At 44.7% G+C, this 12,194-nt stretch overlaps 1 long non-coding RNA gene across 1 annotated transcript in view; it reads right to left on the minus strand.

The window, feature by feature from the left end:
* Positions 1-3,106: 3,106 nt before the first annotated feature.
* LOC308574947 overlaps positions 3,107-12,194 on the minus strand; it is a 39,923-nt gene continuing 30,835 nt past the window's right edge. The window contains exons 2-3 of the long non-coding RNA XR_014002659.1: positions 6,878-6,960; positions 3,107-3,564 (exon numbers count right to left, since the gene is read on the minus strand). This is a non-coding gene — a long non-coding RNA (uncharacterized lncRNA). The remainder of the gene's footprint in view (positions 3,565-6,877; positions 6,961-12,194) is intronic.

The following is a 12,194-nucleotide window of genomic DNA, read 5'->3' on the forward strand; positions in this document are numbered from 1 at the left end:
AACATCATGTTAAGGTCCAGGTTCCTGACTTTGTCTTGTTGTCATGGTTCTGCAGTGAGATTCCTTGGGGAGCGAGGGCATGGATTCTATAGCAGAGGGGGAGGGCATGGAGGGCCAGCCCCAGAAGTGCTCTCAGTTGAACCTGCAGTTCCAGTGCTCCTTGACCTGATGATGTGGCATCGCTATCCTCTGATCCAGAGGACTCCACTGCAGAAGACCCAGGAAGACCAAGGCTGCCCTGCTCTGCTGCAGTAGGAGATTGCTGGAGAAGGCTGGGCCCTTTCCGTAGAACAGCATCTTGCAGCTCAGGTGATGCTAACAATGAGACTGCACCTGCTGCCGCTGCTACTATTACTGTATAGGACTCAGTTTCTACTTGTCCTTTACTGGAGCAGCTTCAGAGCTCTGTGTCTCCCAGAGCACAGCCTGAGCCTTGCATCTAGCTTGTGCCTTGCCTTGTATTCTTCCTGAACCTTGTCACACCTCGTCTTGCGAGCCTTGCCTTCTTGTCTTGTGAGCCTACACCCCAACTGGACCTTCTCTTGCCACAGAGAACAACAGCCATGCTGCTGATCAGGAAATCACTGAACCAAAGGCTAGCAGGCAGGAAGCAGAAGAGTAAAAGGCCACAGTTCGTATTCAGCCATAGTTGGAGCACGTTGGCCACTAGGAGCTCTCCATGGTGCTGATACAACCAAACTGCCTGCCTGCCTTGCAGTCTTTATCCCTGAATTCCACATTGAGGCCAGAACAGGACACTCTTGATGAAGTTTCACTCTAATGCTTAAAAATATACCAGCCATTTCTGTTAATAAGTTCTTTAGTACCTGTTATACACAATGGGTTGTATTCAACTGAGACTATGGTCCCATCAGCACACACATTTCTCCTTGCACAATGAAATATTCTCCTGCTCCCCTCCCCACACGTCCCAATCTGTTATGGTTTGCCCCTCAACCTTTTGAAGGCGATATGGGGGTGGCACAGGGGTGCATTGGTGGAGGAGTGAGGAGTCCTGATGTGCTATTGGTAATCCTTGTACTCATGTGATTATTTCTTTTAATACTGCTCAATTCATTTATGGAACTTAACAGGAAGCCTTTCCCTCTAAGTGAATGAATGAATGAATCCTGAATGAATGTGTGAAATCATGTTGTGTGTTCTTGTTCCCCTTGCAGTTCTAAAGCTTGCAGGCTAGTAGCAGGGTAGGGGGCAGGGGAGGATGGAGGATGTTCATCAGCCTTATTCAGGGCCCCGCCAAACTTCATGCAGGGAAGTTTTTAATGACTGATGTTTTAATGTATTTTTAATTTTTCGTTGGAAGCCGCCCAGAGTGGCTGGGGAATCCCAGGGTATAAATAATAAATTCTTCTTCTTCTTCTCCTTCTCCTTCTCCTTCTCCTTCTTCTTCTTCTTCTTCTTCTTCTTCTTCTTCTTCTTCTTCTTCTTCTTCTTCTTCTCCTCCTCCTCCTCCTCCTCCTCCTCCTCCTCCTCCTCCTCCTCCCACTTTTGCAAACAAGGCTGGTGTACTTCTCTCTCTCTCTCTCTCTCTCTCTCTCTCTCTCTCTCTCTCTCTGTGTGTGTGTGTGTGTGTGTGTATTAGTGGCAACCCCCAAACTGTCCCCAACACATCCCTCGCCACCTCAGCACTTCCCTTTTTTGGTCATACTAACATAAGATTCCAACAGTGGTAGGACAAGAGCTGTGGAAGCCGTCACAGGAAAGCTGGGGCCAGTGGGAAGAAGCCTCTGTCCTTCCAACCTTATTTCTCTGGCTCTCTCTCTTCTTACTTGAAGACGAGACCAGATGGCCACCTGTAAGGGATGCTTTAGCAGTGGGTTTATTGTATAGGCAACTGGACCAGATAATTTTTGCACTCTGTGATTCTATTAGAGCTACACATATGGTCACTGCTGAGCCAGCAGAGGGAGCCCCAGCGTACACAGCAATTGCATTGTCTTTGTGTCTGTCTTACTGGTTCTTCCACCTCCATGAAGTATTATTTTCTCTTGTTTTCTTTTTTGAAGTCATATGTAACAACGAGTCAAACACTCTCTGGGTGTGCTTGTCACTCTGCCAACAATGAAACACTCATGGAAATACTGAATTCTCCCTTTACACTGTTACTATCCTCTCCCAGTTATTTTCTCAAGGGATCCAAGTCAATCAGGGAATGTGCAATGTGTGCGAGGACATTACTACATTATGTAGGAATTGGCTGTATACTGGCATATTCAAAGGTAAATGAATCTAATTTGGAATTAAGATGAGATTTCCTACATAGGGTCATGGCATTTTGTTTGTCTTTTAGTGAGAAGTCAAGATTTCACATTTCCTGAACCAGTTCACAAACCCAAATAAAGCAAGCCATTGAAATTCACACTTCTTCTAATCATTTAAAGCAACTTTCCAATAAGTGTGTACAAAATGCATAGATTAGTGAGAAGTGTGCATAAAATGCACATATTAAAGAAAATAAAATACTAAAATGCATTATATTAAAGAAAATTGCATGCAATAATATGGTAAAGCTCCACTTAGTTAAAGCTGCTGATTAGCTGCTGGGTTAAGTTCAAGGTTCTCATTTCTAAAGCCCTATACAGTTTGGGACTAGGATACCTGAAATACCTTTTCACCCCTTATATGCCCAATCAAACACTGTGCTCTGCAGATGAGGACTTCTTGCAGATACCATCTTATCAGCAGGTCCATTTGTCACAATCTTAAATTCAGTTCTCCATGTTTCCACAGTTACTTGAGACAACCCTCATAAAAACCCATCAATGTTTTAAGGCAAAATTATCCTAATAGATGCATTTTTGTGTGCAGTTTTACAATATGCAAGTTTGACAAGCAATTTCCTCCAATTAATGCATTTTGGTATGTTTTTATGCTGTTGCATGCATTTTTGTGTGTTCTTTCCCCTACTTTACACATTTTTGGTTGGACAACTTCATTGCAAAATTCTGAGAAATTCGCATTGTGTTTCGTTTCACATATTGGTTCGAGAAGTGTGGATTAGGTAATTCCTCATAAAAATGCAAGCAAATCATCATCATCATCATCATCATCATCATCATCATCATCATCTCCCCCATCCCTATAACAAGCAATTCCTAGTAATGGGAAATCTTAAGCTCTCATTAAGTCACTGCTTTTCTCTCTGGTTGTGTTGCTCATTTTGCAGCATTTTCACACAGAACCCCCCATGTTCCTGGCACCTGTTTAGATGCTGGTCTGCAGGGAACAAGTCAGTTGTCAGGTTATGTATTAACATTTAAAATTACCTACGTGAGTTTGCAGGAAACAATCAGCTCAAAGGACAGCGGTATCACATTCCTGTGTTCTCATCCATTGTACAAACAGGGTTTTCATTTTTACAAAGTGGCCTGAAGTGTTTGTGTTGTACAGATTTAAGCTCCCGCCTTCAAAGCTGCTTTAATTAGCAACTTGCATGGAATGTACTCTGCAAATTTGTGGTCCTTGGAGATCCTCACTTTACTGTTTCTCTTTTGTGGTTCCTGGGTAAATCTTCCTTTGATAGCACTGCCGCCTGCCTTTGAGCTGCAAGAGAGCAGTAATGATTGAATTAAGCAGAGGTGTTTCCTCCCCTCCCTGAATTGCTGTATTTTATCTCCTCCTTGAAGCCTTGTTGGCTCAAGCCATCCTCAGGCACTAACAGATATCACTCTGCCTCCCTCGCCCTCTCTCATTTTATCCCAAGTTGTTCTCGCTAGGGTGTGTAAATCTTCACTATTGGTCTGAGCGTAGTTTGGAAAGCTTCTCCGCTGATCCCCACGGGGGTTTCTTTCCTCCAGCTAAGATTTGTTTCTCCTGATCCAACTACAAAAACCAATTTTACCTGCCGTAAAAGACTCCATGCTATATAAATGGCCGTGGAGGGGGAGCCCAGCTCCGATTCCCACAGCAGTTCCCCATCCTCTCAATTTGCCATTGCTGCACTAAAGTGGAGGTCTAGGCCATTTGACAAAGGAGAGGCCCATCTTGTGGGGCCAAACTGCCATCTTGGTCTGTGTGTGGGAAACCTGCCAGTCTACGATTGATTAGGCTGTCAGAGTTGAGGCACTGTGTGGGATGCCAAAGGCCAGGAAAGACAATCAGGAAATAAACACCCAGCCTGAACAGGAAGCCTTCATAGCTCTTCCTGTGGAAGGAAGCCAATAGACTGCCTTGACAGATGGAGTAACTCCAAGTACCTGTGAGCCCATTGCTATCAAGGCAGGTGCTCCAACTTTGTAGCCCTAGTGCAGAGCTTTCCAAACTTTTTGTGTTGGTGACACACTTTTTAGACATGCATCATTTTGCAACATCGTCATTCAGTTTTACTAGCAAGCCAGAGGTTAAACTAACACTTTCCCAGGCCCGGGAGGAGCTTGGGAAGCATTTCTGTGACACACCTACACACTGCAGCCGACACACTAATGTGTCATGACACACAGTTTGGAAAGATCTGCCCTGGTGGCTCACACCTCAGAAGATCCTGAGTTGGGGACTCTCACTTGGCACCCCGGTAGCTCATGAAGTAAGTCCTTCAGATTTAGGAAAGTTGGAGATTTCCCCCCCACATTAAAAAAAAAATATTCCCCAGAGATCTCCAAAATACAAGTTGAAATTCTGTATTCCTATTATAACAGTTGATGTTGTTTAGTCGATTAGTTGTGTCCGACTCTTCGTGACCCCATGGACCAGAGCACTCCAGGCACTCCTGTCTTCCACTGCCTCCCGCAGTTTGGTCAAATTCATGCTGGTAGCTTCAAGAACACTGTCCAACCATCTCGTCCTCTGTCGTCCCCTTCTCCTCGTGCCCTCCATCTTTCCCAGCATCAGGGTCTTTTTCAGGGAGTCTTCTCTTCTGATGAGGTGGCCAAAGTATTGGAGCCTCAGCTTTAGGATCTGTCCTTCCAGTGAGCACTCAGGGCTGATTTCCTTCAGAATGGATAGGTTTGAACTTTTTGCAGTCCATGGGACTCTCAAGAGTCTCCTCCAGCACCAAAATTCAAAAACATCAATTCTCCGGCGATCAGCCTTCTTTGTGGTCCAGCTCTCACTTCCATTTATCACTACTGGGAAAGCTATAGCTTTAACTATACAAATCTTTGTCGACAAGGTAATGTCTCTGCTTTTTGAGATTATAACAGTACACATCTATAAAACATGTTCAGATTAAGTGAATATGATCCGTACTCTTGTTGCTTTGAGTCTGCTAAGGATATGTAATTGATTATGTTTCTCCTGCATTTGTATTGTGTTTCCTTTTCATTGAAATGACTGAGGTGGAATTACATAATGACAGAGCAATTATGTAATCTATGCAATTAGTAACATAATTTGCTGCAGCAGACCACAAGGCAAATTACATAGTTTTGGGTGGTATATGAACTGCAAGGGAATGGAAACAGTGTTGTATGCAATCAATACATGGCAGAACAGGAGAAAATACCTTCTTACACCTCCAGCAGCTTCTACCTCAAACCTTCCATGCTATCAGCAGCTCATAAACTGTTGCTTTGACACTGAGTGCTCAAGAAGAAACAGAAGAGGAGTTTGGATTTGATATCCCACTTTATCACTACCCGAAGGAGTCTCAAAGCTGCTAACATTCTCCTTTCCCAGCCTCCCCCACAACAAACACTCTGTGAGGTGAGTGGGGCTGAGAGACTTCAGAGAAGTGTGACTGGCCCAAGGTCACCCAGCAGCTGCATGTGGAGGAGCGGAGACTCGAACCCGGTCCTCCAGATTACGAGTCTACCATTCTTAACCACTACACCACACTGGCTCTCAGGGGGAACACTTGGAGACAGTGTGGTGTGTAGTTGTGTGTCTGAGAGTGAGAGATTGATATGGGGGAGAAATTAGATTCAGTTAACATTTAAAGGTGAACCTAGCTAACCCTAACACGCACTTTCTGAAATAAAGTTATCCTTTAAAATTCTCAACACTCTGAATTTTTCAGTGCAGTTTTCCTGCCAAGTAATGTCTACAAGACTGAGGTAAAATGCACGTATTAGTAAAAATCACTCCCAAAGATGCATCATATTCGGGAAAAGTGCTTTGCAAAATTGTGTATATTAGGCAAAATTGCATATGACTATGTGTATATTGGAAGAAATTTGCCCAAAAATGCTGATTAAAGTTTCATGGAAGCTTTTTGAAAGAAATCACAAACTGATGTGGAAATGTGGAGAGCTGAACTTAAGAATGGAAATATGAGAACATGAGAGAAATAAAAATTGACAGGTTTTGTCATCCCTAGTGAGAGAGATGTGCAGGTGGTGTGTGTGTGTGTGTGTGTGTGTGTGTGTGTGTGCGTACCTGCATGTGTATATGAGCACATGTCTCTCTCTGTGTGTAGTTCCACCTTCCTTTTGGCCACACCCACCATGACCCTGTGATTACAATGGGGCATTGGGGAAAGTTTAAACTCCTGTATTAGCAACATGGGAAGATGGAGCTGTGTAGATTCTGTTTTCTAATCCCCACCCCAAATGTCAAGAATTATGACTTTTACTCTGCTATGCATAGTGTTTTTGTTAATATATTCTTCCTGTGACTACACATTTCAGATCAATCTTTTACCAGTATCTTTTCAGTCTAAATGACTGACATTTGCCCTTCAATGACATTGTCATGGGAGCATCTATCAGAAGCCAGAGAGGATGACTTCATCTTTATGTTACAATATTCGGAGGAAATGACTGTCAGCAGTAACACAAGGTAATGTTCATCCCACATTGATAAAAAACAAAACAAAAACCCATGGCTGTGCAAACTACATTCTTTGCTATTTATGTCTAGAGCTGCTCACAGTTCTTCACCAACGTTTTTTGTCTGTGCTCTCTTTTTGATGACTACTCACTACTTCTGGTAGCGCTTTGAGCTGCTCTGATTAAAGACTTTCTCCTCCAGAAGAGGCATCACCATGCACTGCAGATTGGGTGGCTGGCGTTGCACACATGTGATGTCGTATGAACGATGTGGTGACGAGCCGAGGCAGGGAGACTGCAGCTGAGGCTGCTACGTCCACTGAAGGAATGACTATCGGGTGTGGAGCACACTTCCACCCGCAGACAAACAACAGCTGTCTGAACATCATGCCCTCTATCTAACCTTTGCTCTCTTAGTGGTTTGCCGTGCCCTGTCTGTGACCTTTGTCTCCTTCGTCATACATTGTGCAAGGGGAAAGTGACATGGTGGAAACAGGTGCCAAAATAACTTTGTACTACCCCTTGATCTCGGGATTGGAAGATGTGTAAAGGTCACAGTCCAAAATGTATCTGACTGGTTTTGCATATTGTGCTAATAAAAAGAGCCTCGGCAGAGCTAGTTGGCAGCTTGCTTATGCAGAGCTCACCTGCATTACCAACTCCTGACTCGTGCCTTCACTTCAGCCATCAGCAGACGGAGTAGACTTGCAGGCTCAGTGGGGACATGCAGGAGAGAGCAAGATAACGGTCCCTCCCAATTTCCACTGCTACTTTCCGTTAGTTGCTGGGGGTAGCTGCAGATGCGAGAAAGGAAGAGGCAGTGTGGGGGAAAAAGATGGGGTGGCAGGGGCATGACCACGACCAGAAGCAGTGCTGCTGCATCTGGTTGGCCACTGTGATAACAGGATGCTGAACTGTAGATGTGCCATTGGTCTGATCCAGAAGGCAATTCTTATGTTCTTAACAGTGCTCCTCCAAATCATCTCAGTGATCAGACTGGGATATAAGGGCTATCCGACTGAACATACGGAAAAACTTTCTGACAGTAGGAGCTGTTTGACAGTGGAACGGATTCCCTTCCTTGGAGGTTTTTAAGCAGAGGTTGGATGGCCATCTGCCATGGATGCTTTAGCTGTGATTCCTACATTGCAGGGGGTTGGACTAGAAGACTCCCAGGGTCCCTTCCAACTCTATGGCTCTAGGATTCTAAGTTGTTAAGGGCTTTATATACTAACACCTAGAACTTGGCCTGGTAGCAAATTGACAACCATTGTAAATGTTTGAACACAGGTGTTATATGCTAACAAGGCTTCACTCCTGCCAGCAATCGTGCTGCAATGTTCTGACCTGGCTGCAGCTGCACATGGAATGCATCACAGTAACGCTGTCTTGAAGTAACCAATGTACGAAACTGCTATGACCAGCCTTTCCTGGTCCAGGAATAGCCGTAGCTGTTGAACCAGTTGTGATTGTTAAAAGGCACGTCTAGCGAATTCTAGACACTAAAGCCCTCCCTTGTTTGCAAGCTGCACATAGGGCTCCTGACATCACCCCACATCAGTGTAGGGAGCTTGTCATGGTGCTGAAAAACGCTTTGATGTAGACTTCCTAAAAATGCACTGAAGCAAGTCTCTCATCCGTAATTTCATGAACCCATAGCCATTCCAGATTGGATGCCTCAAAGCTTTCAGATCAGGTCAAACTCAGCACATTTCAATGCAGACTTTTCATGCACTCAACTGTGAGTCACTGAGGGATGTAGGCACATGGGTGACTCAGCCCTAACTTTGGATAAGAAAGGGGAGAAAGTGGTCTGTTTGTTTTTTTTAAAAAGACCCCTTGTAATATCCTCCTTGCAGAGGATTCTTAACTGCACACATTTCCATCAATGCCTTTCAATTCTTTGCTGAAGAGAGCTAAAAACAAACAGACAAAAGCCCAACAACCTCAAATATGATAAAAACCTGACAGCCCCTTAAGTCTCAAATTCCCCTCACGTACAATGATAATGAAGGCTACAGCAATTGGCTTGCGGAAATTGGACAGTGTTTGTTGTGGGGGTCAGCAACACTGACTCATGCACTCATATTTCTCGCACTAAGCAAGTATTTGTGTTCTTTAAAAAAGCATAAATCAGTGAAATGCAGAACGAAAGCTTTTTGGCTCAGTGCTGGGGCAGACACTGCCACCTGGAGCAGAACAGAACAGAACAAGCTTTTTTGCTGGTGGGCGTCAAAGGGCTGAATCAGGGGATTGAGCCAGAACTAAATTTAGATGACGCATGCTGCATCTTTCCTCTGCTCCTCCAGGGTACAAAGCAAAGGCAGGGATTTTAGAAGTGCTCGCAGCTTCGCCTCACACCACTACCTGAGTGCACACCTCATTACCTACTTGATTTTCTTCCATTTCCCTATTACGTTGTTCCAAGAAAATATCACCACCATGATTCGGGGAAATGCAGGTCTCTGAAACATGGCTGGTCTCATTTTCTGAAGGGCTGTAGGGAAAGGCATTCTCAGGCAAGTATAAGACCTTCTCCTTGCTGCTTTTTTGCCTCTCCTTCTGGGGTCCAAAGAACAGATGGGGAATCTGTGGTCCCCTAGCTGTTATTGGACTTCATCTACCATCAGCCCCAGCTGGCATGGCCAATGGCCAGGGTTGATGGAAGTTATAGGTCAACAACAGCTAGAGATCAGGAACATAGAGAGCTGCCTCAAACTGAGGCAGACCATTGGTCCATTTAGCTCAGTCCTACCTACATTGACTGGCAGCAGTTCCCCAGGGTTTCAGACTTGGACATTTGAAGTTCTACTTGGAGATGCCCAGGATTAACCTGAGACAAACAGGCATGTCCAAAGTCTGTTTTGGGGCCTAATCCGGCCCACCGGTCGGTTTAATCCAGATCCTGTGGAAGTTTATTTTGTCCTGGGGTTAAAAAAAAACACCTTAACAACTTCAGTCCTAAAAAAAGCTCAACAACTTCTTCAACCCTTAAAAAGAGCTCAACAACTTCTTTGGGGTAAAATCATAAAAAACTTCAGACCTAAAAAAAGGTTAACCACTATGGTTGGCCCTCACGGCCCTTCACTTCATCAAATCTGGCCCTCTTTGAAAAAAGTTTGGACACCACTGTAAAGACAGACAAAGCACATGTTCTAGCGCTGAGCAGCAGTGCTTCCATATCCCTGCCTAAGGGAGAGAAGAGGAGGCAATATGAGTGTATGTTGCTCCTCTGCTCCTCTCAGTGCTTGCTAGCTCAGAGCCAAGAAGGCACAGCAAGGAGGAGGAGGGCTAAGGTGCTTCAGAGATTAACAGTGGGGCCCCTATTCCAGTGTGGGCCTCTGCAGATGCTCAGTGATTCCAGTCTGAGACGCCACCTTCTCCCAAATCTGAGGTTGCCCTAATATCAGTCTGAGACAGGGATACATAGGCAGCTGAGTGCATATAGGGACTATAGCTATAGGGACATAGAGACTACTGCCTCATGCGTTGACCCACCAAGCCTACAGCTTGGAGCAGGGCTGGAGAAGCTGTGGCTCTCTCCAGATGTTGTCAAACTCCAAAGCCTTTCAGTCCCAGCCAGCATGGCCAATGAAGAGGGATGATGTACTGTATATGTATAAGACGACCGCTGTTTTTGGGGACCGAAACAAAAGGTTTTTTTTTTTGGGGGGGGAGAATGCCCAGAGTTGTTGAGCGTTCTTTGGAGGGGGGGGGGGTCACCACACCAATCGCTCTACAGCCTGCCCGCCACTGAAAATTGCATGCATCGCCATGGCCACCAATCGTCTGAACGCTCGCCGCCAGAAGCCCATGTTTTTGCATCAAAGCAGTTTTGTACAGCAGCTTCGGCTCTGAAACAGGGGCCCTTACAGCTAGACCTCCTTGCATGGTGTGCAGCTCCCACTTTGCAACAAGACAAGCCTTTCTCTATGTTTTCCCTGCCGCACTCCTTCAAGCTGGAGTTGTGCCAGGCCAACTGACACCTGGGGAAATTTAAGGCAGCTGTTTTATTGTTATTTTACAAGTCCTTATGCATCATTTGTTTTAAATTATGTGCCCCGTGATTTATTACTATCTGCAAGTCTTTTTTTTTTTAATGCATGCTGCAGAATGCTGTGGTCAATGCTTTGTATCTCTGTGGCTGCAAGCAATAGTCACTACCAGGAGAATACCCCAAAGTAGGTAATAGTTCAGAGATTCTGGTACTTGGGGGTATGTGTGTGTGGGATGGTGATACTGTATTGGCCTGAATATAAGCCTCTTTTAAAGCCTCCCAGGTTGGTGGCCATCACTGCCTTCTGGGAGTAAATTACATAGTTTATGTGCTGTGTGAGAAACTACTTTCTTGTGTCTGTCTTGAATCTTCTAGTGGAGATCCCTGAGTTCTCCTCTAGTGCTATGAGAAGAGAAGATGGTTTCCTCTATTGACTTTCTCAATGCCATGCATAAATTTCTAAACTTCTATCCTGTCACCTCTCATTCCCCTTTCCACTAAACTAAAAAGCCCCAAATGTTGGAACTCTTCATGGAAGAGAAGTAATGCAGTGTTGTTCCTAGGCTTCTGAATTAGTGGGTATGGCTCAGTTAGGCATTTGATTAACCAACTCTTCCGCCTCCTAGAGACTGTCTTGTTGAGCTCTGCCATGTTCCTATGGGTTGTATCCAGCTACATTATCCTCAGAATACTGAACCCAACTTAGTCATGTCTATTACCATTAGAAGGTCTGCTCTGAGTAGGACTTCCACTGGATACAACTCATTATCTTTGGTTGTTCTGTTTGTCATAGCTTCTGGCTCATCATGGCTGTTGTGGTTAGCCAGGAATTCTTCTCCTTCCCCAAGTTTAATCTGAGCCGGAGAAGAATTTGATGCTCTTAAAACATGCTTCTTCTTTGAGGTGAGCTTTTAAGCAGCTCCTGGAACTTAGAGCCAAGCCTGAGCTCAGCAAACTTTGACATTGTCATCAATGAGGGCATTGTCCAGGAAAACCTCTCTTCCCTGGGAAAAAAAAATCTACTTCAGCTAATTCAGGTAGCCAGATTCTCCCGCAGGTTCCAGAAGATCTTCTTTACCTTATTCACCAAGGCACAATTCCCCCACATTGTCAAAATGTGAAATGTTTGCTGGGGAGAAACCACCACAGGCAGATCAAGACCTGTTTACTAGAGAAACTGGAGGGTCTGTACAACTGGGTATGTGCACTTTTGCGCACCAAGCATTCTCAGTCTGGGTCCCCCTGCTTTAAATATTTAAAATAAATAAACACACAAATTCTTCAAGCCTTGCAGTTCTTCCATGCCTGTTGATTTCATCTCCCATGACTGGTACTGTTCTGGTCTTGAAGGATGAGGTTTTGTTAGTACATAGGTTAAGAGAATGCACAATGGCACACAGCCCCATACATGACTAGGAGATACCCTACTGCTAAATCCTGTGAGTTCGAGAGTTAGCTGGGGAATAGCTTTT

Source organism: Podarcis bocagei (assembly GCF_964188305.1).
Source record: "Podarcis bocagei genome assembly, chromosome: 15".
Classification (NCBI taxonomy): domain Eukaryota; kingdom Metazoa; phylum Chordata; class Lepidosauria; order Squamata; family Lacertidae; genus Podarcis; species Podarcis bocagei.